Consider the following 26864-nt stretch of genomic DNA (forward strand, 5'->3'; position numbering starts at 1 on the left):
TTTTCTCCTCTACCCAAAGGTTGTCTGGAAGAGATTGCTTTAGCCATAAGTTCGCCTTTTGTATATATATATATATATATATATATATATGTGTGTGTGTGTGTGTTTGTGTGTGTATTGTTTTTTATTATTGTTGAAATGTTGCAATAAAGTGTGAATAAATAAATCTTTCACTGGCCACCCCAGCAGCGTATACCAATAACGCAAACGAGGTTGCCATTCTATATCATTTCTTTTTTTTTAATATTTAATACAACATTTAAACTTTATTTTCTAAAGGCGCCGTGTACATTATTTTCGCTAATGGCGGTCGTTGTATACTGATAATGGTGTCCTCCTGAACGCTAACGATGATTATGATGAGACGGCGGAACTCTTCATGATTTGCATCATGACTGTTGAAAGTTTAATAGCCCGTAGTCGCCCCACAGCACATTTATTACTGTAATACGTTTACTTAGCTGTGTTGAGAGGCGTAGTATTTTTTGCGCTAAAGAGGCTAACAGGGCAACACTGAGGGATGATAGGTGAGAATGAAAATGCAGGTCAGTTAGCCCATCGTGATGAATACACTTGGAATTCAGCACGATGGTTTCCAAGGGGATCACGCGGAGGTCGACATGACAGGGTATATTGTTAGCAATGGGGGTCCCATTGCTAACCTAAAATTGTTAGTCTCCATTACTAACAATCCCTCCCCCCTGGGAGACGTAGTATTATTTATTAATGGAGTGAAGATAGAATGATAATCCGGTCTGTGCTGTTGATTTACACATACACTGCTGGGGTACTAGTGGGGGATGATTTATTTAGTTATTTGTATACCTTTTTGGAAAAGAAAGATTTTTCAAAATTGGTTTACAACTAATGAAGTAATTAAAGATTATGTCTCACAAAATAAATCAACTTCGATTCTGACAAAACTAGTTATTTTAATGTAAAATATAAACTAAATCGATTTTGATAAAATTTCTATTGAACTAATCTATAAATATATCTTTTCAAATAAAAAAAGAATTCCCCAAATCGGTTTAGAACTGACGGAGTTATGAGTTAACAAAAATTAACAAAAAATAATTGAATTGAGGATCTTCTTCTTTTTAAAGTCTCTTGAAAAGAAAAATTATGATAACAAAGTTAGACAACGTTGAGTTCCCCTCCCTGCACTGATGAACCGTGCTTCTTTCCATCTGTTACTACATCATGGAGATAAAGTAAACGGCGATTTTAATATAATATATATGAATGAACTCCATCGCCACACGCTGCTGCGTGCGTATTGTAATGAAAAATGCTCACTATTGATCAATTGAAATATCGATATTAAATGGAGCGGTGAGTTATTTATAGCGGTGACCGTGGCCGTCGACGGCCGAGGAATCGAAAGAGAGATACGAGATACATCTTCGATAAAAATGCGCCAGTTTGGCATTAAAATGGGTTACACCTGGTTCGACTGCGAATAACTGAAGTAAATATTTTGAAACAATCGTATCCTTGCTATTATTGTAAATATGAAAAAGAGTTTGTTCGTTTGTTTAGTTATATTGTAGCGTCTTGACGGCTTAACCGACCAGTATAAAACTACCAGGTTGTCTGTAAGAGATTGCTTCTAGCGATAAGACCGCCTTTTAGATAGATAGATAGATAATTTATTCTAGTGCTGTATTCAATAAGAGTTGCTTTACATAAACTCTTGCTATTCAATTAACTGCAATGCTTTCCTACAGAAATCCACTTCCATATCGAAGCGAATATCCAAGTGTTGTTTGTAATTATTAAACAGTTTGCAAAGATGTGGTACAGTTGAGTTGGCACCAAGAACAGTGAGGAATTGTTCGGATTGATATCTGCTGCTGATTTTCACCATCGTACAACCCGCCACAAACTAAAGTTTCATCCCAATCATCTGGACGAGTGGCGGTCTTCCACCGTGCGTTTTTCAAGGCACTTTCTTGCAGGCACAACCATTCTTTGCAATATAACCTTCAAGAAAAGAGTATATTCCTTTTTAAAAGGCCGGCTAAACACCTGCAATGCCGCTGGTGTTGTGGGTGATCATGGGCGATGGTAGTCACTTACCATCAGGTGAGCCGCATGCTCGTTTGCCCCCTGTGTTGTAAAAAAAAAGTTAGCATAGTCTGCCATGTACACATATTTGTAATAATAAATAAATAAAAAGCTGTTAGTTATATCACATTATTCCCAATGAGGGTTGACGTCGCGCAGGCGGCCGGCCGTAAAACTAAGGCAAATCTTTTTGTAATATGGATAAAATAACATATTACACCGACCCCATATAAAAATTGGGATAAGAGTAGGAAGAAGTTATATCACATAGCTACATGCATCTCATTTAATATAAAATGTTACGTTTTCTTTTAACGTTGTTGTTTACCCACATATATCCCCTTTAATCACATTTAAGTTTATCAAAGAACTAAGGGAATCAGACAAAGCCACGCTGGCATTTGCAAAGACATTAAGCGTAAGCGTACAGTTGGATGAGATAATCTACGTGGGTGGTCCGACATGCTACACCCTCCTAGTACTATATTAAAGTTTGTTTTATTTTTTTTGTTTTTTACTCATAACACCGCTTTAAACATCCTCGTTAAATGTTAAGACATCCCTTACATTTTGTAAATAAAATTAACCAATTAAAAAAGATCTTTATATTCTATGTTACTTCAAAATACAGATTGGATCGAATTATTTCGTTTTACTCAATCGTTTCAAGTAAAAATAGACTAGTTTTTATTAGTTATATATTTTTTTTATACAACTTAGAATGGCAAGCAAGCTGACGGCCCACCTGATGGAAAGTGGTAACCGTCGCCTATAGACATGAGCAGTACCGTGGACATAACAGAGTATACTGTTTCGCCCATGATACCCCCATGCGTTGCCATTCCTGAGGACTCAGGTGTTATTCCTCTGTACCCAGTAAATTCATCCATTTTTAACTCAACTATAAAATTTTGTTGAAATTTGTGTTCAGTGATAATGTAGTATTAAAGACAAATATTAATTTAATCCTATAAAGGTGCCATTTTTTAAATGTTGAATTTCATTGCTAGAGCAAATTATGTAAAGGAGAGTTCCTTTACATAATTTTTGTGAAAATGTTCGCATATCGATACGAACTTTCGATCTTGACATTTTTATCAGAATGGAATAGAAATAATCTTTATCAAATAGACCTGTTTACAAACTCTTTTAAATCGTCATTTCTTACGATTCTACTAGTGAGTTCAGAATATTGTTATCTGCTGAGAAGAATTTGCAAGAAAATCAACAGTTACTCTTTTTAAATTATCATGTACAAGATAATTTTATCTTTGCATGGGTACTGTTATTGTAATTAGCGTTGAGTTCTATTTATATGTATTATTGAATGGGAAATGAACAAGTAAAATCAGCAGACCGGGTCTCACAAACAGCAACCGTTCACGAGTATGACGGATTATACGTTATTATTGTGCTCAACCATGTTTTAGGGAATTTAACACCTAAGACCAACTCTTTGTCACCAGTCAGAACCTTATATTGAGTATACATACATACATACATATCTGTCACGCCTGTCTCCCATTAGGGTAGGCAGAAACAATGGAACGCCAAATGCTTCGATTCAAACAAACCTCTTTTGCTTCTTCCACAGTCATCAATCTTTTCATACTCGTACACGCTCGCCGGTTACGGGTACTTGTAATTTGGCCCTTCTTCGGCACGTCTCCTATTTAGTCAACATACGTCCGTCTAGGGCGGCCCCTACCGACATCTCCATTCATTCTTGCTCCATAAATCTCATTCGTAATTCTTCTTTCATCCATCCTCTTCAAATGACCAAACCAACGTAACATTCCTTTTTAGATTTTTGTCACTACATCGTCTTTCAGTCCACACTTCTCTCTAATCACACTGTTTCTTACTCTATCTTTCAATGTAATACCACACATACTTCTCAAAGCTCTCATCTCTACAGCATTTATCGTACTTTCTGTCTTTCTTTATCTTTCTTTATATTGAGCACGATTACCTTATTCTGGTAGATGTTTTATATCTAGGTATATATGTAAGTATATATACAGAAAATATCCAAGCACCTAGTAGTAAAATAAACACAAAATTCCAAAAGAAAGCCAATCCCCTGAGCGAATAATTAATTTTCATTTCATCAATGTTTGACGGATGACTGAAGTTAGCTTTACATTTTGCCCGGGGCGCGGCGAATCTGCCAGCTGTCGGTTTACAAGAACAAATTGTAGGTAGCAAATATAATTACTGGTTTACATCGATGTACAAACGTTACTCGGAGAATACCACCCACCGGCAGTGGCGAGAAAAGGACAGGCTAATAAATAATTCAAGGCGCATCGTGACACAGTAAATAAGAATTGAACGTAAGAATAGCCAATTTGTGTGAACAGTCGAGATTCGCAGCTCGGCCTTCAAGCGGAATCTGCATGCGATCCAAGTTTGGGGTAAATTATCTATATCCGGTAAGTACACGATTGTATTACATGGGTGTCTAATATAATACAGGTGTCGAGTATCTAGGCGATTTAAGGGCAGTAGAAGAATATTAGCACATTACTGCAGCGGCCAGCAACTGAGGCTTCGATGGACGAACGTGCAAATGTGGGCCGAGGCTTAGCCAAGGCACACATACGTGAGTCCATCAATGCCTAGTTATGGCCAAGGCTTGTATAGTATTTTTCTCAAATAATGCGCGGAAATCAAAAATATAATTTTACTTTTTAAGTTCAATGACGAATAACGAACAATAATAATTTTTCACGCGCCATAATGTTCCGTTGTTTTTTTTTTCAATAAACAGCTTTCAATTTGCAAGCCAGTTCGAAATTTATATAAAACCTTTTATTAGTTACCTCCTTGGTAGCCGTGTTTCAAAATAAAATATAAAAAGTCATTCCATTTTTAAATTACAGGACAGACATGAGTTTATATAGTAACTTATCTGGCCGCAAAACACGACAGATATGGATTTTTATACAACTTTTGCCGGCCGCTGCCCGCATGTATCTGGCCAGTACAGCAATTTTGATTTATCTCGAAGAAGATTGTCAACATTATGCTCACATTTCCAAGCATGTTTGAGAAAAAGTAATTCTATAGTGATTATTTTGGTAAGCAAGATCTTTGTCGTATCAGTCGTTAACTATTCACTGTTGAACATAACCTTCAAGAAAAGAGCATATTCCTTTTTAAAAGGCCGACAGCACACCTGCAATGCCTCTGGTGTTGTGGGTGATCATGGGTGGCGGTAGTCACTTACCATCAGGTGAGCCGCATGCTCGTTTGCCCCCTGAGTTGTAAAAAAAACATAGGCCACCTCCATAAAAAGGGTATTTTAGCTAGTAGTTGTCAAGCTTGGCAGCGGGTTGGCAACCGTCGTTAGCCTTTGGTGATGTTTTAACGGCGCTGCTGCCTATCATTCGATTATTAAGTTATCTTAGTCACCTATTACGACATCTGCAGGATAGAAAGGCATAGAATGGGCCACCTCTTCCTTCCCCGTGGGTGTCGTTAGAGGCGACAATGGGAATTTACTGGACGAGGGTCAGCGTCCTTACGCTGCTACCTATCCCTTGTTGCTGTTTTAAGAGGATTAAAACATCACGAAAGCCTAACTGCAGTTGACAATTCGCTTATAAGCATAGAAAATACTGACAAGACTTCTTACTGCTATGTTCAGCAGTGAACATTTAACGGCAGATATGATGATCATCAATATGATATATCAATATTATAGATAGATAGATTGACAGATAGATGGATAGAGAGCTAGATAGACAGATAGACGGATAGACGGATAGACGAATAGACGGATAGACGGATAGTCGGATAGTCGGATAGTCGGATAGACGGATAGACGGATAGACGGATAGACGGATAGACGGATAGACGGATAGACGGATAGACGGGTAGACGGATAGACAGATAGATAGATAGATAGACAGATAGACGGATAGACAGATAGATAGACAGATAGACGGATAGACAGATAGATAGACAGATAGATAGATATATAGAAAGATAGATAACAGATAGACAGATAGATAGATAGACAGATAGATGTATAGATAGACAGATATATAGATAGATAGAAAGACAGACAGATAGATATATAGATAGATAGACAGATAGACAGACAGATATATAGATATATAGACAGATAGACAGATAGATTGATAGATAGACAGATAGATAGACAGACAGATGTATAGATAGACAGATAGATGGATGGATAGACAGACAGATAGATATATAGATAGATAGACAGATAGATAGATATATAGACAGATAGATAGACAGATAGATAGATAGACAGATAGATAGACAGATAGATGTATAGATAGACAGATAGATAGATGGATAGACAGACAGATAGACAGATAGACAGATAGACGGATAGACGGATAGACGGATAGACAGATAGACGGATAGACAGAAAGACGGATAGACATATAGACAGATAGACGGATTGACGGATAGACAGATAGACAGATAGACAGATAGACAGATAGACAGATAGATAGATACATAGATAGACAGATAGACGGATTGACGGATAGACAGATAGATAGATAGATAGACAGATAGGCAGATAGACAAATAAACAGATAGACAGACAGATAGGTAATTTATTTGCATTACTTACAGCACACAAATTATAACATATACGTAAAAAGCGAGATAATTAACTCTTTTCTTGAAGGTTATGATGTCGTATAGGTTTATTGCATTCGAACAGCTTAGCTTAGCTTTCTATGTTTAACTGGACAGTAATCGGCGATAAAATGCCTCTGCGTACATTTGTTAAGTACATTGAAAGCTCAGACAGAATGTGTCGATAGATAACTGAGAATCAGACGCTTCCAATGTGTTAATAATGGCAAATGGCGGCGGCCGGCTCGTGAGAAAGGCAAATAACTCGTGGCCCCACCCACGCACAGATCTCCTCTCCCCTTATAACAGTAAGAGGAAAAGTTTACAAATATTAAGATATCATGATTTGTAAGTTAATATTGTAACGTCTGTAACAGTTTATCTTTTATACAACTTAGAATAGCAAACAAGCTGACGGTCCACTTGATGGAAAGTGGTAACCGTCGCCTATAGACAAGAGCAGTACCATGGACATAACAGAGTATATAGATACCCCCCATACGTTGCCATTCCTGAGGACTCAAATGTTATTCCTCTGTACTCTGTAAATTCACCACTTTTCAAACCGAAACACAGTCATGCAAACACGACTGCTTTACGGTTGCAACACGAATGGAACAGAGGTACCCAAGCAATCGACTTTTGTACAAAGTCTCCTTCGGGTAAATACCATATTAAATATATTATGCATATTAAAGCTATAGTACGATTTTTTTTAATGGGTGATAATGGAATAGAAACCCCGCCTGCCCAAAGTCAAAAACAATTTTTCTATTTATTTTTAATTATATTTGTTTTATAATTATTTTTTATACTATTTAATGGTGGAGAACAGCACATCTCCGGCACCATGCACATACTGCCTATTATATATATATATATATATTTATATATATATATATATATATATATATATTTTTTTAATGGGTGAAAATGGAATGGTAACCCCGCCCGCGCTATCGGTATACACCGACGAGTCACCAGTGACAGTGATAGGTGAGAATGAATGCAGGTCAGTTGGCCCACCATGATTAATTCGACAAGTACTGGAGACTGAGAATCCTATTGCTAGCAATATACCCAACCAGGTCGACCTCCTCGCGGTTCTCCCTAGAAACTATCATGGTTAATTCCTGATGAATTCATCATGATGGGCTAATTGGCCTGTTTTCATTCTCATCTATCACCCTTCACTGGTGCTCCGCCAGCGTATCCCGTTAGCGAAGGCGGCAGGCAGCACAAAAAAAAAAAAACTAAAGCATAGCCATGTAACCATTTTGATGGCAGAAATACGCGTGAATAGAGGTACCTATGTAAACATCATTTGTACAAATTCTACTCCCCATATTTGCAACAATCCGGATCTTTTATATTGCACTGAGTACCGTTACGTACTGGCATCTATATCTTTCCAGGTATCGACAATTATCGCTGCAAGTGGAGGTGGCGCGTCGAATAATCGCTCTGCGCAGTTCCCACCGCGCAACGTACCTCGTGATTATCACCGCATACATCATAGGACGGGATTCCTGGAGGCAGGTCTTAGCCGATTGCTTATGGGCATCGTTAACCGACAGTCTAAACTGGGAGGGTCAAGCGGCTTGAATTTATCACGTACACTTTAGCTTGAATAAAGCGTGATTGATGTTTATGCATACATGATACAATGTTTATTTGCTTGATGATTTAATCAACTGTGAGCTTTACGTACTTTGATAGATGCGTTATATTTTGTGATTGATGTAGCATTATATCGGTTTGAAGGGTGGGATATGGCGTGAATTTACTTGGTACAGAGGAATAACACCTGAGTCCTTAGGAATGGCAACGCATGGGGGGGTATCAAGGGCGAAACAGTATACTCTGTTATGTCCACGGTACTGCTCATGTCTATAGGGGACGGTTACCACTTTCCATCAGGTGGGCCGTCAGCTTGTTTGCCATTCTAAGTTGTATAAAAAAAAGTAATACTTAAATATAAAAATCGGTAAAAAAACTTTTAAGTTAAACGGTTTTATTTTATGTGCACTGAAAACTACAAAATAAATAAATAGTTACTTACCTATCAACCTACGTAGGTGATGTCGGTCATTAATATCTCTGATGGTAGTGGTTGTCATAACATGAACCATGTCAGCGGCCGAAAGGCAGTTCACGAGAGAACACGAACACCAAGGTTTGCTTGGTAGGTAAACTAAGCAGCCCACACTATAACAAGTAGGTATTTTGACCTTCTAGTTCAGAAATATTTTAGTACTAGGCAGAATAGCTTTTAGGCATATTAGACTAAAATAAAAACGTGGGGCCCATTAACTATTTCTGTATTACTTTCTACTATACTAAGTGTGGATTGCATCGACTTATTATAATCGTCATCATCATCATCCTAGCGGTTTATCCCGGTCGCATCCGAAACCTCATAGCTCCGGAGTCCAGGGTCCGCTGAATCGACTTACTATAATCGTAACTGGAGGTTTTGACCATCAATAACCAGCCGTTACGGCTTCACCAGCGAACGCCGAGCTCATGATCTACCAAAGTATAAGATATGCTCTGCTATAGGTATGATTTCAGAGGGGCCCCACGTTTTTATTTTAGTCTAATATGCCTAAAAGCTATTCTGCCTAGTACTAAAATATTTCTGAACTAGAAGGTCAAAATACCTACTTGTTATAGTGTGGGCTGCTTAGTTTACCTACCAAGCAAACCCTGGTGTTCGTGTTCTCTCATGAACTGCCTTTCGGCCGCTGACATGGTTCATGTTATGACAACCACTACCATCAGAGATATTAATGACCTAGATCACCTACGTAGGTTGATAGGTAAGTAACTATTTATTTATTTTGTAGTTTTCAGTGCACATAAAATAAAACCGTTTAACTTAAAAGTTTTTTTACCGATTTTTATTTTCTTGTTATTAGTATTTAGTGAAATTGTTTACCGAATATTCCTCATTCTATTTAATTCATTCAGTGCATCATTATTACATGGTTTCTTACCTGATAATTTAGTACAATCTAATTCCTTAATACATAGCCCTTCCAGAGACTTGACTCGACTTAGAGCCACGTATGCTTGTCCTTCCTCAAACCATTTTGAGCCCAAATATACTACTGCATGGTCGACGGTGCTGCCCTGCATTTTATGGACGGTGAATGCCCATGACAAAACTAAGGGCAACATCCTTTTTTCAGCCGTACCATAATTGAATTTTGCTGGAAACTGTATGGCTTTAGGGTAAATAACGTGCATGCCGTCTGTGCCAAAGTCAATTAAAACTGATGATATATCTGTTTCGTACATTCGGGTTCGACGGAACTGAGGCCAAAAAATTTCTGTAATGTGGCCTATAGCGTCATTTACCAATCCTTTTGTAACGTCAATGTTGGACCGCAACATTACTTTTGCACCTACAAATATTTCAAGTACTGATGGTAAGCCTCCAGTCTTATTTATATTTGTTGGTATTTTTTGTTTATTGTTACCATGTTGTTCCCACGATTAAGGGGCATTTTGACGGTCGACCCCCCCCCCGCAGTCCAGTAAAGGGGCAAGGCTTAATATACAACAAGATGCGCCCAATCTTGAGGGGGAAGCGCTTACGACATTACATTTTTATCCACCCTAATGCCATACAGTCCTCGGCACGTTTTAACCTATTACCTTAACTTGGGTGATATAACTACCGCTTACTAACGAGGTATCTAATTACCTATTTTTTTTTATCTGCCCCTCTAACGTCACACAATCTTAGACGCAACTGTTCTCGATACGACTAATCATGCCCCCACCTAATAGGCCATTTTGTAACAGCGTCCATCTTGAATTTGAAATTTTGACATAATGACAGTATTCTGCAGTGTAGTCCTATTATTTGATACCCATATTGTGGTGGTTGTGGAAAAATATGTACCTAGTCCGCCATATTGGAACGGCGTCCATCTTGAATTTTAAATTTTGACATAATCATCGTGTTTTACTAGTGTAGCCCTTTCATTTGATACCCATATTGCGGGGGTTAAGGAAAAATATGTAATCCGCCATTTTGTATCGGCGGCCATCTTAGATTTATAATGTTATTGATTTTATTATATTCTATTGTCATCTAAATTAAATGTGTGTACCAAATTTCAGATCAATCTGACAACGGGAAGGTGCTTAAATTCCAATTTCTAATTTTGACCCAAATAAATAAATACCGTACGGGTCGAGCTAAATAAAACCGTTTAAAAAAAAAAAGGTAAGAAAATATTTAAACTTATTTATATAGTTCGATTGTGCGACAAGTAACTATTACAGAAGCGATTTATATTCGTATACTAGCTTGATTTAAGCTGCTTAACCGTCGATGAGACTCTATTCATGTATTCTATGCTCGTCTTAATTGCATACAAAATTATAGACTTTGTTTGATTAATTAACAAGGGATCTCATTAACGTCAATGCAACGTGCCTAATAGATATACGTAGGTACGTACTTATAAAAATATAAAGAATTTATGCACGTTTTTTATATTTATTCATGGTATAATTTAAATTCAACTGAGAATAATAAAAAGCATTTATTTATTGCACATGAAAATAAAAATAGTCGTATGGATGTTTTTTTATAGAGGGCGAGGGATGGGCAGCGGTGTACCTTTTAAAACATCTCTAAAAACTGCGGTTGCCAACCCTTGCCAAACGTGGCAACTACTGGCAAAATCTCCCAAGAGGGAGGGTTATGTTCAGCGGTGGACAATTAAAGGCTAGTTATACCATATATAGTGTGATCCTCTAATACGAAAATAATAAAACCCTATAAAAGACAATTATTACTAAGCACACACATTCCTTATCTTCTGTTTTATCCAATACCAACTCTATAAGGAAGTGTAATCTATCAGAAGAAGCAAGTTGTTCATTAATCAAAGAAGGGTCGATAGTGCATTCCACGGTTCCCGCTGTGCAGCGATGGCTGTGATACAGTTAGCTAAACATCAGTTCCTGGAGGTTACCGGCGACCGGTTGTTGGTCTCAGGATGCGGAGCCTGTCAGGCATCCAACCATAGATAGCCACTTCGTATCTTGTTTGAAACTCCGTGCTAATAGGGTCAGACTGCCTGCGTGGCTGCATGTTTTGGTTTTTCATGGGAATAAATAAATTATAGTTTTATGTAATGATTATGGTGTCAATTTTGAATATTTTAGGTAGATAATAAATATCAGTCATTTGATATTTTATTATAAAAATCTCAGCATGATGTTCGGTTACGCTAATCTCGGAAATTGCTCAACAGATTTTAATGAAATTTTGTCGACTTTATAGGCTACGATAACCGCTTACAGTCAGGTAGACCGTATGCTTGTTTGCCACCTCAGTGATATAAAAATAAATGAATAAATATACTCGTAATATGAAATTGATTGCTACTTATAATAAATACTATTAAACGGCTATCAATAACACTGCATTTTGTCGTTCATAAGTCAATTTTAATGATTCTTTTTTATTTAAGCAGTTTTTTCTCATCATGATCGTAATTTCGATAAGTTTAAAAGGAATACGAAATGACTCCAAAAATATAATGTGCGGGATCTCGGTTGCTGCGTCGTGTCTCATCGTGCCCTCTACTTAGGTATTAACCACTGGGAGCCATTAAAATAATACGCTACATTTATATTCGTAACTGATAATAAACAGCCGGTGAGTGTATTTGCAAACACTTCCAAAGATTTATTTAAAAAATGTAAATAAAACAGGTAACTGAAATAATCCAGCACACCTACGTACATTAGAATCCAAATAAATCTGGACAAGGGCGAATCGGACAAGCTGTAACAGGGTTTCGTACCTCTTAATTCCGCAATGTAGTATACCTAAGGATACCTATGTCCCATTCGTGTTTCTACCGTGTGAAGCAGTGGTGTTTGCATGGCTGTGTTTCAGTATGAAAGGTGGGATATGGCGTGAATTTACAGGGTACAGAGGAATAACATCTAAGTCCTCAGGATTGGCAATGCATGGGGGGTATCATGGGCGAAACAGTATACTCTGTTATGTCCATGGTACTGCTCATGTCTATAGGCGACGGTTATTACTTTCCATCAGGTGGGCCGTCAGCTTGTTTGCCATTCTAAGCTGTATAAAAAAAAATTACACGAAGCTACTTTATATAAAATAAAAATGCTATTTATTACTGATTATTAATTCTTAGACAATTCGTCAATTAATGAGCTTTTTTATATGCTGTGACAGGGTTTTAATATCTTAATAAATAAAATAAAAAAAACTCATCGGTGAATCACTCAATGAGACGTAACAAAAGATTCTGAAAGAAACGTCTATGAGTTAATATATAAGAATGTCTATGTTCAGTGATGGTTCCAATATAGAATAGGCCACCCCTTCTTTTCCTTCTTATTATATATAATATAAATATATTATATATAGTAAGAGGCGACTAAGGGAACTTAATGGTCGAGGAATCGGCAACAGCGTCCCTCTTTAAAACAACACCAAAGCTTAACTGCGGTTGCCAATCCGCCAGTCTAGTGTAGCAACTACTGTCAAAATATCCCTAATGGGGGAGCTCTAGATTCAACAGTGGGCAAATAATGGCTGATATGATGATGATGATGAATGTTCCATCTCAAAAAATGAAAGATAAGAAGTACTCCGAAGGATTTGTCAACTATTGCCATTGCGGTGAACGTAACGTGCTCACATTGCGGCACCACATTTTGAATTCGATTAGTAGGAGACGATCCTACTACCACCTATCGGGTAAATCATGCTTCTGTTTTAATTATCAGTTAATATTACAGGGTATATGAGTTAACATTTAAATGGACATACATGCATTTTAGTCTATAGATTACGGTAGTAATTTGGTAAATAAATGAAAAAAAAAATTATACCTCTACGATTATATTGTTACCAAATAGGCGACGTGCTGAAGAAGGGCCAAATTAAAAGTACCCGTAACCGGTGAGCGTGTATGAAAAGATTGATGAATGGAAGAAGCGAAAGAGGTTTGTTTGAATCGAAGCATTTGGCGTTCCATTGTCTCTGCCTACCCTAATGGGAGACAGGTGTGACAGATATGTATGTATGTATTTTTTTTATCCTAAAATTTAAATAATAAAACTCAGTCGTTTATTATGAATAAATACAATAAACAGAGGATCGGACAAAGAGGTAGACATGATAATATTATAAGCGTTTTAATCATGGCGTTACGGAACCCTAAAAACAATATACTATCTATCTTCTCAGTTTCCGACGTATAAAAGCAACAGCGATAAAAATTGTTAGATGTTCTGGATTGTGCTTTCAGATGTTCCTGTCCAGATTCACACGTCACAGGCATTCTATGTTGAACACAAATTATGGGCGAGTCTGGAATTTGTTTTTTACTCGATTACCGACAAAAGGAATGTAATGATACGGGTCTTCACAGTATATAAAAATCGGTAAAAAAACTTTTAAGTTAAACGGTTTTATTTTATTTGCACTGAAAACTACAAAATAAATAAATAGTTACTTACCTATCAACCTACGTAGGTGATCTCGGTCATTAATATCTCTGATGGTAGTGGTTGTCATAACATGAACCATGTCAGCGGCCGAAAGGCAGTTCATGAGAGAACACTAACACCAGGGTTTGCTTGGTAGGTAAACTAAGCAGCCCACACTATAACAAGTAGGTATTTTGACCTTCTAGTTCAGAAATATTTTAGTACTAGGCAGAATAGCTTTAAGGCATATTAGACTATAAAAATCGGTAAAAAAACTTTTAAGTTAAACGGTTTTATGTGCACTGAAAAGTACAAAATAAATAAATAGTTACTTACCTATCAACCTACGTAGGTGATCTCGGTCATTAATATCTCTGATGGTAGTGGTTGTCATAACATGAACCATGTCAGCGGCCGAAAGGCAGTTCATGAGAGAACACTAACACCAGGGTTTGCTTGGTAGGTAAACTAAGCAGCCCGCACTATAACAAGTAGGTATTTTGACCTTCTAGTTCAGAAATATTTTAGTACTAGGCAGAATAGCTTTTAGGCATATTAGACTAAAATAAAAACGTGGGGCCCATTAACTATTTCTGTATTACTTTCTACTATACTAAGTGTGGATTGCATCGACTTATTATAATCGTCATCATCATCATCCTAGCGATTTATCCCGGTCGCATCCGAAACCTCATAGCTCCGGAGTCCAGGGTCCGCTGAATCGACTTACTATAATCGTAACTGGAGGTTTTGACCATCAATAACCAGCCGTTACGGCTTCACCAGCGAACGCCGAGCTCATGATCTACCAAAGTATAAGATATGCTCTGCTATAGGTATGATTTCAGAGGGGCCCCACGTTTTTATTTTAGTCTAATATGCCTAAAAGCTATTCTGCCTAGTACTAAAATATTTCTGAACTAGAAGGTCAAAATACCTACTTGTTATAGTGCGGGCTGCTTAGTTTACCTACCAAGCAAACCCTGGTGTTAGTGTTCTCTCATGAACTGCCTTTCGGCCGCTGACATGGTTCATGTTATGACAACCACTACCATCAGAGATATTAATGACCGAGATCACCTACGTAGGTTGATAGGTAAGTAACTATTTATTTATTTTGTACTTTTCAGTGCACATAAAATAAAACCGTTTAACTTAAAAGTTTTTTTACCGATTTTTATTTTCTTGTTTTTAGTATTTAGTGAAATTGTTTACCGAATATTCCTCATTTTATTTAATTCATTCAGTGCATCATTATTACATGGTTTCTTACCTGATAATTTAGTACAATCTAATTCCTCAATACATAGCCCTTCCAGAGACTTGACTCGACTTAGAGCCACGTATGCTTGTCCTTCCTCAAACCATTTTGAGCCCAAATATACTACTGCATGGTCGACGGTGCTGCCCTGCATTTTATGGACGGTGAATGCTCATGACAAAACTAAGGGCAACATCCTTTTTTCAGCCGTACCATAATTGAATTTTGCTGGAAACTGTATGGCTTTAGGGTAAATAACGTGTATGTCGTCTGTGCCAAAGTCAATTAAAACTGATGATATATCTGTTTCGTACATTTGGGTTCGACGGAACTGAGGCCAAAAAGGTGTCTGAGTGTCAAGTGTCTGAGAGTCTAGTGTCTGAGTGTCTTGTATCCGAGTGTCCAGTGTCTGAGTGTCTAGTGTTTAGTATCTGAGTGTCGAGTGTCGAGTGTCGAGTGTCTAGTGTCTGAGTGTCGAGTGTCTGAGTGTCTAGTGTCTAGTGTTTAGTGTCTGAGTGTCGAGTGACGAGTGTCGAGTGACGAGTGTCGACTGTCGAGTGTCGAGTGTCGAGTGTCTAGTGTCTAGTGTCTGAGTGTCTAGTGTCTGAGTGTCTAGTGTCTGAGTGTCTAGTGTCTGAGTGTCTAGTGTCTGAGTGTCTAGTGTCTGAGTGTCTAGTGTCTGAGTGTCTGAGTGTCTGAGTGTCTGAGTGTCTGAGTGTCTGAGTGTCTGAGTGTCTAGTGTCTGAGTGTCTGAGTGTCGAGTGTCGAGTGTCGAGTGTCGAGTGTCGAGTGTCGAGTGTCGAGTGTCAAGTGTCGAGTGTCGAGTGTCGAGTATCGAGTGTCGAGTGTCTAGTGTCAGAGTGTCTAGTGTCTGGGTGTCTGAGTGTCAAGTGTCTGAGAGTCTAGTGTCTGAGTGTCTTGTATCCGAGGGTCTAGTGTCTGAGTGTCTAGTGTCTGGGTGTCTGAGTGTCTAGTGTCTAAGTGTCGAGTGTCGAGTGTCGAGTGTCGAGTGTCGAGTGTCGAGTGTCAAGTGTCGAGTGTCGAGTTTCGAGTGTCTAGTGTCTGAGTGTCTAGTGTCTGGGTGTCTGAGTGTCAAGTGTCTGAGAGTCTAGTGTCTGAGTGTCTTATATCCGAGTGTCGGAGTGTCTAGTGTCTGAGTGTCGAGTGTCGAGTGTCTAGTGTCTGAGTGTCGAGTGTCTGAGTGTCTAGTGTCTACTGTTTAGTGTCTGATTATCGAGTGTCGAGTGTCGAGAGTCGAGTGTCGGGTGTCGAGTGTCGAGTGTCGAGTGTCGAGTGTCGAGTGTCGAGTGACGTCGAGTGTCGAATGTCAAGTGTCGAGTGTCGAGTGTCGAGTATCGAGTGTCGAGTGTCTAGTGTCAGAGTGTCTAGTGTCTGGGTGTCTGAGTGTCAAGTGTCTGAGAGTCTAGTGTCTGAGTGTCTTGTATCCGAGTGTCCAGTGTCTGAGTGTCTAGTGTCTGGATGTCTGAGTGTCTAGTGTCTAGTGTTTAGTATCTGAGTGTCGAGTGTCGAGTGTCGAGTGTCTAGTGTCTGAGTGTCGAGTCTCTGAGTGTCTAGTGTCTAGTGTTTAGTGTTTAGTGTCTGAGTGTCGAGTGTCGAGTGTCGAGTGTCGAGTGTTGAGTGTCGAGTGTCGAGTGTCAAGTGTCGAGTGTCGAGTGTCTAGTGTCTGAGTGTCTAGTGTCCGCGTGTCTAGTGTCTGAGTGTCTTGTATCCGAGTGTCTAGTGTCTGTGTGTCTAGGGTCTGAGTGTCTGAGTGTCTAGTGTCTGAGGGTCTAGCGTCTGAGTGTCTAGTGTCGAGTGTCGAGTGTCAAGTGTCGAGTGTCGAGTTTCGAGTGTCTAGTGTCTGAGTGTCTAGTGTCTGGGTGCCTGAGTGTCAAGTGTCTGAGAGTCTAGTGTCTGAGTGTCTTATATCCGAGTGTCGGAGTGTCTAGTGTCTAGTGTTTAGTATTTGAGTGTCGAGTGTCGAGTCTCAAGTGTCTAGTGTCTGAGTGTCGAGTGTCTGAGTGTCTAGTGTCTAGTGTCTAGTGTTTAGTGTCTGAGTGTCGAGTGTCAAGTGTCGAGTGTCGAGTGTCGAGTGTCGAGTGACGTCGAGTGTCGAGTGTCTGAGTGTCTAGTGTCTGGTGTTTAGTGTCTGAGTGTCGAGTGTCGAGTGTCTAGTGTCTGAGTGTCTAACGTCTGGGTGTCTGAGTGTCAAGTGTCTGAGAGTCTAGTGTCTGAGTGTCTTGTATCCGAGTGTCCAGTGTCTGAGTGTCTAGTGTCTGGATATCTGAGTGTCTAGTGTCTAGTGTTTAGTATCTGAGTGTCGAGTGTCGAGTGTCGAGTGTCTAGTGTCTGAGTGTCGAGTGTCTGAGTGTCTGAGTGTCGAGTGTCTGAGTGTCTAGTGTCTAGTGTCTAGTGTTTAGTGTCTGAGTGTCGAGTGTCGAGTGTCGAGTGTCGAGTGTCGAGTGTCGAGTGTCGAGTGTCGAGTGTCGAGTGTCGAGTGTCGAGTGTCTAGTGACGAGTGTCTAGTGTCTAGTGTCTGAGTGTCGAGTGTCTGAGTGTCTTGTGTCTGGTGTTTAGTGTCTGAGTGTCGAGTGTCGAGTGTCTAGTGTCTGAGTGTCTAGTGTCCGAGTGTCTAGTGTCTGAGTGTCTTGTATCCGAGTGTCTAGTGTCTGTGTGTCTAGGGTCTGAGTGTCTGAGTGTCTAGTGTCTGAGGGTCTAGCGTCTGAGTGTCTAGTGTCCGAGTGTCTAGTGTCTGGGTGTCTCAGTGTAGTCCTATTATTTGATACCCATATTGTGGTGGTTGTGGAAAAATATGTACCTAGTCCGCCATATTGGAACGGCGTCCATCTTGAATTTTAAATTTTGACATAATCATCGTGTTTTACTAGTGTAGCCCTTTCATTTAATACCCATATTGCGGGGGTTAAGGAAAAATATGTAATCCGCCATTTTGTATCGGCGGCCATCTTAGATTTATAATGTTATTGATTTTATTATATTCTATTGTCATCTAAATTAAATGTGTGTACCAAATTTCAGATCAATCTGACAACGGGAAGGTGCTTAAATTCCAATTTCTAATTTTGACCCAAATAAATAAATACCGTACGGGTCGAGCTAAATAAAACCGTTTAATAAAAATAAAAACGTGGGGCCCATTAACTATTTTTGTATTACTTTCTACTATACTAAGTGTGGATTGCATCGACTTATTATAATCGTCATCATCATCATCCTAGCGGTTTATCCCGGTCGCATCCGAAACCTCATAGCTCCGGAGTCCAGGGTCCGCTGAATCGACTTACTATAATCGTAACTGGAGGTTTTGACCATCAATAACCAGCCGTTACGGCTTCACCAGCGAACGCCGAGCTCATGATCTACCAAAGTACAAGATATGCTCTGCTATAGGTATGATTTCAGAGGGGCCCGTAACCGTCACCTATGCGAGCTGCGGCTTCCAGTGTGAGACGAGACGCTGTAACGCAAACCGCTAAATGCCTCCCGAAGAAGACTTGGAAGGGTGAAATAAAAATTGCCGAAAACGGCAACAACACAGTGAGTTCATTAATTTCCCATATGTATATACATATACATTGAATAAAAATGAATTTAAGTTTAAAAAATAAAAATAACCACCACCTATTGTTATAAACAGCACTATATTCGTGTCTAATGAAGCAGTATTCCATTAATATGTATCATTATAATCATCATCATTATCCGTCCACTGCTGGACATAGGCCTCCCCATAAACTGCCATAAGGAACGGTTATGCATCCACTGACTTCCTGCAATGCAGGGAAACAGTGGTCACTCTATCTAGTGGGGTGGTCGTCCTACATTGCATTTTTTTTTATACTACTTAGAATGGTAAACAAGCTGACGGCCCACCTGATGGAATGTGGTAACCGTCGCCTATAGACACGAGCAGTACCATGGACATAACAGAATCTACTGTTTCGCCCATGATACCCCCATGCGTTGCCATTCCTGAAGACTCAAGTGTTATTCCTCTGTACCCAGTAAATTCACTGCCATTTCCAACCTTTCAAATCGAAACACAGCCATGAAAACAACTGCTTCACGGTAGAAACATACAGGATTGCCGATACAGGATCACCACTCAAGAAACTTCTTTCCCTATCGGTTGTCGGTTCTTCGAGTTATGTAACTAGCCCATTGCCACTTCAGCTTGCTTATCCTTCGGGCTATGTCGGTTACTTTGGTTCTTTTGCAATATCCTTGTTTCGGATTCTATTACGCAAAGAGACTCCGAGCATAGCCCTCTCCATGGAGTGGGGGGAAAGGGATTATTAGTAATGGAGACTAAAAATCCCATTACTAGCAATATACCCAATCAGGTCGACCTCCTCGTGGTTCCCCCTGGAAATTATCATGGTTAATTCCTGATGAATTCATCATGATGGGCTAACTGGCCTGTTTTCATTCTCATCGATCACTCTTTACAGGTGCTCCGCCAGCGTATCCCGTTAGCGCAGGCGGGGTTACCATACCATTATCACCCATCAAAAAAAAACACAGCCATGCAAACACAACTGCTTCACGGTAGAAACACGAATGGGACAGAGGTACCCAAGCAATCGACTTTTGTACAAAGTCTCCCTCTAGTCGATGAAAAAATGTGGCGTAGTTTTTCGAATTAAGGTGTGAACACATATCTAATATACATAGTTTAGAATACAACAAATAAACAGACAATTCTCGGTATTAGCAGCAACACTACCGCGTCACGTATCCGGTATACAAATAAATACTTAGCTACATTATTTATCGGAATGCGAATCGTGCAGAGAATTAGTTTCTCTATGAAAATAACAACTAATAACATCCTGAGTGGAAATAGTATTGAATAATTCATGGGCGGCAAACTGTACAGTGTACACTGCTCCAAATATGTTCTCACGTCTGTGATTAGTGCTGTTGAAGTCGTCGCCTTACTGAGAAATTCGGACTACTCTGTTCAATAATACTATGATTGATTGTAGTTTCATGATATTAAATATTGTAAGCCCAATTATCATTTGAATAAAGGGGATGCCTATAGGCGACGGTTACCACCTTCCATCAGGTGGGCCGTCGACTTGTTTGCCATTCTAAGTTGTATAAAAAAAAAGCTACAGCTGTCTCGTCCATACTCCTCAGCTGAAATTGAATTCCAAATTGGGATTGGGTAGATTCATAAAAAAAATACTAATAAAAATGTTTATATTAATTAAAAAAAAAATACAGAAATAAACCCTGTCGAACTACTAACAAATACAGAGGGAGAATAGAATAGAATAGAATAGAATAGAATAGAAATCATTTATTCAAATAAACTTACATTGAAGCACTTTTGAAAAGTCATTACATTTTTTTTAATTTACCGCTCGTTCGGAAAGCTGTCTCATCACAAGAAGAACGAGCAAGAAACTTGCGTGATGCTCTTTTAAATAATTTTATTATTATTTTACATTTTTAAGTTTAATTGTGTGAATACAAACCACCAATTAGCACTAATTCAATTAAATACTCAAAAAGAAAAAAAAATTGAATACATAACCAACTGGTTAAACAATTAATAAGAGGAAATCAGTCATAGTGATTAGAGCAGACCAGTCCCTACAAGCAGCACCCGTTCACGAGTATGACGGATGAGCCAGCCATCACTGCGCTCGACCATATTTTAGGGAGCCCAATGACCCGGCCCACCACGCCGCCACAAGTCTGGACATTTTAGTGAGCATGACTACTCAAAACACTAGACCACGTCAAAGCTACTCACAATTGCCATCTGATAGTTATAGTATTCACATTTTACATAAGAATGCATGCGGCAATTAATACAAAAAACCGCTACGCTTTCATATTTCTAAAATTAATCAATTAAATCAAGAAAGCAATGAGAAAATAAAATTATAACGTTGTATGCTAATAAACTAATTATTTACTTGATATGTTGTCATCTATGAATTCGTCTATCCTGTAATAGGCTTTCTTACATAAAAATTGTTTAATATAAGATTTGAATTGCCTCTCTGTCAGATTTAATGCAGATTCCGGCAGTTTATTATAAAATCTTATGCAATTACCATAGAATGAATTACTGATTTTGTGCAGACGGCATTTAGGTAAAATAAGCTTATTTATATTGCGTAAGTTTCTACTTGTACAGTCTTTGAGTTTTTTAAAACTCGCTAAGTTCTTCCGTGTATACATAATATTTTCATAAATGTATTGTGAAGTAACTGTGAGGATATTTGAGTCTTTAAAGCACTGACGTAATGACTCTCTTGAACCCATACCATAAATAGAACGTATGGCTCTCTTTTGTAAAACAAATATAGTATTTATATCGGCTGCTTTACCCCACAGCAGTATGCCATAAGACATTATGCTATGGAAATAACTAAAATATACAAGTTTAGCCGTCGCCACGTCTGTTAATTGCCTAATTCTTCTAATTGCATATGCAGCAGAACTGAGTCTACTGGCCAATTTTGAAATATGGGGCCCCCATTGTAATTTCGAGTCCACTGTTATACCTAAAAAAACTGTATCATTAACAAAATTTACTATTTCGTCATTAAGCAATAACTGTGTATTTATTAGTCTTACATTAGGAAGTGTAAATTTTATACACTTTGTTTTGCTGGAATTTAATAATAGGTTATTACATGTGAGACTTGTTACAAAAGTCGATTGCTTGAGTACCTCTGTCCTATTCGCGTTTCAACTGTAAAGCAGTTGTGTTTGCATGGGTGTGTTTCGGTTTGAAGGGTGGGATATGGCGTGAATTTACAGCGTACAGAGGAATAACATCTAAGTCCTCAGGAATGGCAACACATGGGGGTATCATGGGCGAAACAGTACACTCTGTTATGTCCATGGTACTGCTCATGTCTATATAGGCGACGGTTACCACTTTCCATCAGGTGGGCCGTCAGCTCGTTTGCCATTACAAGTTGCATAAAAAAAAATTATCAATATCCATTTATTAGTTTACGTTTTTAAATCCGAATATTTTTTGTCACTATATAAGTATTTTTTGAATTTGTTTATTACATAATTAAATATTATTAAATATTAAAACAGATAAATTACTTCTTATCTATATTTACTTAGCGTCATGAATACTAGGACCTTGTATCCCTGCTGTCAACATAGTTATTGTGCGTCCAACACTAGGTCTGGGGAGGAAGGGATTGTTAGCAATGGAGTTTGATAGCTCCATTGCTAGCAATATGCCCTATCAGGTCAACCTCCGCGTGGTTCCCCCTGGAAACCATCGTGAACAATTCTCGTTGAATTCGTCACGATGGACTAACTGACGTGTTTCATCCTCATCTATCATTCTTCACTGGTATCAGCGTATACCGACAGCGCGGATGGGATTAATATTTCATTATCACCTATAAAAAAAAAAAACACTAGGTCTGACTCGACCGCGCGTATAAATTTGTCGTTAAGCCCACTTCCATCTGTTTTTATTTTATTGCTAGCATTAAAGCTTAACAGATTGTACACGACATGAATGGAGCCGTGCGAATCCAGTTTTACACTCGACACAAACTGTTTCGCATACGTGACCTGCATTTTATTCGCAAAAACAAATATTTGGCTCTTTCTTCACTTCTTGTTTACATGTAATAAAGTCATAATGAAGTCAACATTGTAAATTTTTAATGACGTAGAACGAGTCATTAGTAGTTATATTTTAAAGTAATCTAATATATATATATATATATATATATAATATGTATTTTTAATACTTTATTGTGTACACTGATTATAAATAAAAATATGAAAGAGATAATCAAATGTATAAAGGCAAGCTTAACTCTAATAGAGTTCTCGTCCAGCAACGTCCAAAGTGGAAAGGAGCATCAATGTCAGCGGGCAGAGCGGTGTACAATATTCAGAAAATTTTCAAACAAAATAACTAGACAAACTTAAATTTATACATAATTAATTACGTTATATTTAATCGTATAAATACACATATACATAGACGTAAATATATACCTATATCTATGCATATACCTATACATACACACATATACATATAATGTAATATTATAAAGATTTGTTTTTGTTTGGTGTTGGTAGTGGATGAATTCAAGAAATGCTTACCCGATTATAAATATCCTTTCACTACAGAAGCTTCATTATCAGTGAAACTGTAACATGCGCTTTGTTTTATCAAATTTATGTTTATACTTATTTATCTAAGTAAGTCCAAGGTGTAACGCTAAATTGTATTATTGAATTTTTTTTATACAACGTAGAATGGCAAACAAGCTGACGGCCCACCTGATGGAAAGTGGTAACCGTCGCCTATAGACATGAGCAGTACCATGGACATAACAGAGTATACTGTTTCGCCCATAATACCCCCCATGCGTTGCCATTCCTGAGGACTCGGGTGTTATTCCTCTGTACCCTGTAAATTTACGCCATATCCCACCCTTCAAACGGAAACACAGCCATGCAAACACAACTGCTTTACGGTTGAAACACGAATGGGACAGAGGTAACCAAGTAAACGACTTTTGTACAAAGTCTCCCTCTGGTAAATTTCTCAATAATAATAATTTTCTCAGTTTCTGTGTTTATGTGCTTTTGTATTTGTTTATCGTAAACAGCTGATTAGGTTGTGATAATATTTTCAGAGAATATTAAGCTTTTTATAGGTCAAACTATATAAAGATAAAAAAATTACTTCCAAATATTGACAATTGAAAAGTACTATACTACACATTAAATGGCGTAAAAGGTTTTTTTTTGTAATGGATGATGATGGAATGGTAGTCCCACCTGCGCTAACGATATACGTTGGCGAGGTACCAGTGATGGATAATAGGTGAGGATGAAAAGGTAGGTCATACACCTGGAATTCATACGATAGTTTCCAGGGGGATTTTTTTTATACAACTTAGAATGCCAAACAAGCTGACGGCCCACCTGATAGTTCCCATTACCAACAATCTCTTCCTCCCCTTGGCGTAAAAGATTGGAAACAATATTGTTCTACAAATAGTATTAAAGCCTTTTTAATAGTACACGCGAACGAAGTCACGGGCACAGCTGGCTAGGGTATATAAATAAATTGTGTCACCGAGACCCGAGTACGTGCATGTACGTGATCGCGATACAGTATCGCGGAGTGGCATTACAAAGTCTGTGCGACTCGTATTTACAACGCGTCTAACGGAAACATTGTACCTAACAAGCCGCTAAACCGCTATAGTATTTATCACCATCATTTCAGCCATTATCTGTCCACTGCTGGACATAAGCCTCCCCCATAGACTGCCATAAAGAACGGTCCTGAGCCACCTGCATCCACTGACTCCTTGCAACGCATTTAAGGTCGTCACTCCATTTACTGGGGGGTCATCCTACACTGCGTTTACCCGTACGTGGTCGCCACTGAAGAACCTTTTTCCCCATCGGTTGTCGGTTCTTCGAGTATATTATTTATAGATATAAATATATTCTACGGCTGTCCGTAAATTAGGATAAAATAAAAGTATCCATCTTGTATCTAGTTCTAACTATGTACCAAGTTTTAACTGAAGCCCGATCAGCCAAATGAACGCAATACTGACAAATACATATTATAAATGTGGAATGTTGTTTGTTCATTACTTAAAAATGTTACTAATCTCTTGAACTGGAAAGGATATGGTATAAACAATATGGCGAAATCCCTGGAGGATTTGTATATTATGCTCAAAGACCTCAATGGTTTTTCTCAACTGGTAGGTCTTCAGAAGAACATGGACAAGACTAGAATCATGTCTAACGTCCATGTCACATCTACCGGTTACAATTGCGAACACTACGCTAGAAGTTGTCGATGAGTATGTGTACCTGGGACAAGTTGTCCGAATAGATAAGTCCAATTTCAACCGACGATTCCAACTGGGCAGCGTTCGGAAAACTACGCCACATCTTTTCATCCAAAATACATCAAATTTTGAAGAGGAAGCTAAACATCACAAACGTTCCTTATTGTCTTAGAAAAGTCAGTACATCTTTCATGGGGAACTGTATACGTTTTTATAATAAACTTCCAGATGACGTTTTACATTTAAATGAAAGAAAATTTAAAACATATATATAAAAAGGACTCTCTGTACAAAAGCATATTATAAATTAAATGACTATTTGAATGACAAAACTGCATGGATTTGAATTTTGTATTAATGTGAATTGTATTGTAAATGTAATTATTGTAATTTTTTTTAAATCAATATTATTTTATATAGTATATATTATAATTATAGATTGACGTATCATAAGAATCTGTAACAGATGTATATGAATAAAGATGATTGAATGATTGATTGATTGAAACTTGCTCTACCTCAAAATTAGTAGAATATACTAGCTGACCCCGTAAACGTTGTTTTACCACTTATTGCAAAATATAAAAATCGCGATTAAAATACAGGGGTTGATCGTAATACGATGAAAATTTAAAGTTGTATGTATTTTTCAATGCTAAATTATAAAATAAAAATAAAAAAATTTGTCAAAAAAATAAAAAAAAAATGCACACAAAATTTTATGAAAATCGGTAAAGCCGTTTCGGAGGAGTTTGGTAACAAACACTGTGACACGAGAATTTTATGTATTATTATAGATATAGTATGATGGTATGTCATAATCCAATTACATACTTTTCTGTGAATTTTATAACGGTTTAAGAGCTTTGGAAAATTTCTAAACATTTCTATTTTAACCATGTATGTTTTAAATTACTTTATTCTAAAGTCGCTTAAAAAGCCTATAATGTAATGCCAACATGAAAATGCAATTTATCATTTGTTGTCATAAGTTTTTAATTAAATGTCAACCAGTAAAATATAGTATGTTAAAATAACATATAATTCATATGTCCCATATGTGTAATGTTTGAAAATACACAACACAACACAAACAATACCGTCTACCCTTTATAATAAAGGAGTTAGTAGCGAGAGAGTTAATATTTGCCCGGTTTACTAACTGTTGGTTTATCTAAGGAACAAGTAGGCACAAGGTAAGTAATCTAAATGAGTTTTGGAATGCTAATATGATGTCTACATTATTAAAGAAAATGAAATTGTTATACATAAAGAAATGTGGTTAGTATTTATTTATTTATTTAACACTTTGTTATACACATAAAAATATGGCAGAGGTAATTAAATGTACAAAGGCGAGCTTAAATCTAAAAGAGTTCTCTTCCACCAACACCCAAAATGGAAAGAAGGATCAATGTCAGCGGGTAGAGCGGTGTACTCGTACAATATTGTGACAATGTTCAAACAAAAGAACTAGAGAAACTTTTTTTTTATACAACTTAGAATGGCAAACAAGCTGACGGTCCACCTGATGGAAAGTGGTAACCGTC

At 37.9% G+C, this 26864-nt stretch overlaps 1 long non-coding RNA gene across 1 annotated transcript; it reads left to right on the forward strand.

Annotated features, from left to right (window-relative positions):
• Nucleotides 1–10561: 10561 nt before the first annotated feature.
• LOC128202029 (uncharacterized) lies at nt 10562–25964 on the forward strand. Its single transcript, XR_008253568.1, has 4 exons — nt 10562–10936; nt 14016–14151; nt 18881–19015; nt 25229–25964. It is a non-coding gene; the product is annotated as an uncharacterized LOC128202029 (long non-coding RNA).
• The last annotated feature ends 900 nt before the right edge of the window (nt 25965–26864 follow it).

The sequence above is a fragment of the Galleria mellonella genome, unplaced genomic scaffold (genome assembly GCF_026898425.1).
Source record: "Galleria mellonella isolate WM207_F2 unplaced genomic scaffold, CSIRO_AGI_GalMel_v1 utg103, whole genome shotgun sequence".
In the NCBI taxonomy this organism is placed as follows: Eukaryota; Metazoa; Arthropoda; class Insecta; order Lepidoptera; family Pyralidae; genus Galleria; species Galleria mellonella.